The sequence below is a fragment of the Myotis davidii genome, unplaced genomic scaffold (assembly GCF_000327345.1).
Source record: "Myotis davidii unplaced genomic scaffold, ASM32734v1 scaffold185, whole genome shotgun sequence".
NCBI classification, from domain to species: Eukaryota; Metazoa; Chordata; class Mammalia; order Chiroptera; family Vespertilionidae; genus Myotis; species Myotis davidii.
This window is the reverse complement of record NW_006297811.1, coordinates 1,519,987-1,520,352: the sequence shown is the minus strand read 5'-3', so window position 1 is coordinate 1,520,352 and position 366 is coordinate 1,519,987.

Here is a 366-nt window from a genome sequence, read left to right as displayed (position 1 = left end):
TCCCGCCCCCCTCCTCCCCGTCCCAAGCACATCCTTACCCTGGAGAGGGGCGCGCATCCCCAGACCAGAGCGCAAAGTCTTCCTCCCGCCCTGGCCCAAGCTATATACGCATCTTCCCAGCCTCCCGCCCTCCTCCTTTCGCGATCAGACTCGTCCCTCGTGCGCAACTTCTTGCTTAATCCCCAGCGCCTTCCCGACCAAACTTCTCGCTCACCCCCCGCCTCCGCGGACGACCTGCCTTCCGGGTCTCCGCCCCCACGCGGACTTCTCCTCCGGGTCCAGGTTAGGAGAGAGGGAAGTTTCAGGTTGCAATAGTCTTTTGATGTCCCTAAGGCCCTCCCAGGGCTAAGCCCCCAGGACAGCTGC